Source organism: Cyprinodon variegatus, unplaced genomic scaffold, assembly GCF_000732505.1.
Source record: "Cyprinodon variegatus isolate N-32 unplaced genomic scaffold, C_variegatus-1.0 Scaffold17, whole genome shotgun sequence".
NCBI lineage: Eukaryota > Metazoa > Chordata > Actinopteri > Cyprinodontiformes > Cyprinodontidae > Cyprinodon > Cyprinodon variegatus.
Window position 1 is genome coordinate 1,273,583 of NW_015150470.1, and position 1,193 is coordinate 1,274,775.

Here is a 1,193-nt window from a genome sequence, read left to right on the forward strand (position 1 = left end):
TTTTACCCTGCATAGACCTTCGTGGTAGAAAAAACATTAGCAGATGCGTCACAACTAAAAAGTTAATCATTTATCAGAATAAATGTATAATGCTTGGAGAGAATTATCTCCTAAAAAGTCTGATTTTTCAAGCTTAAAACTTCTAATCATTTTTTAAACCAGATGCAACAACCTAATTGTGCAAGAAGCATCTAAGTTATTCATAGTTTTTTCCACAAACCACAGAATAATAACAGAAAACTAAAGTTTTATTGGTTTTTCTTGCTAAGATTAGTCAAAACTCAAGTTGTTTTATGGATATTATAAACCATTTAGATGACGTTTTTCTTCAAAAAGCCTTATTCCAGAAAAAGTTCTACTTTTAGCATACCTCATTTTTATTCATTCACATGAAAAAAACATTTACAACATTCACCTTATACAGCTTTAAAACTTAGTAATATAAGGCCGCTGACCTTTAGACTACATTTGCAGAGACATTTTAGAGCACGTGGTTAGTCCAGAGTTTATGGCTTTAATGACCCTTTGAATCCTATCCTTGTGTGTAAAATGTTAGATTTTAATTCCATGGCACATCACAGTAATGTATCCCTCAGATACTTTTCACTGTGATTTTCTAGAGGAAAGGAGTTAATTTTCTCATCAGATAAATATATCTACAGTCCTTTTCTCATGACAATGAGATGATTGGTGCATTCAAACTGATTACATCCTTCAAATCCACAACAGCAGAAGAGGATTTCTAAGTCATGGCAGACTATGTGTAATACTGTAAACCAGGGGTAATCAATTTAAAATCATTGGGGTCTGAATAAAGAAAATCATCAACCAGTAAAGGTCAGGAGACATTTTTAATTATAATCTGTTACTTTAAACAGAATTTAGCACTGAATTAAAATGTGGTTTTTATGCATCCATAAATTTATATTGAATAATAAAAAAAATATATATATATATATATATATATATATATTAAAAAAATAGAACATTTTTCTATTTTTAAATCTAAATCGTTTTTGAAGTAGAGAACAACAATTGTACACTTTGGTATATAGACAATTTCCTGATTCACATATTTTATAAAACACCTGAACAAACACTTTACCTTTTTTTCTACATGTGAGCAGTGGGTTTCAACTTGGGTTTGAATGGAGACAAAGCCATTCTAAAACACATTTCAAGGTGCTCATTTT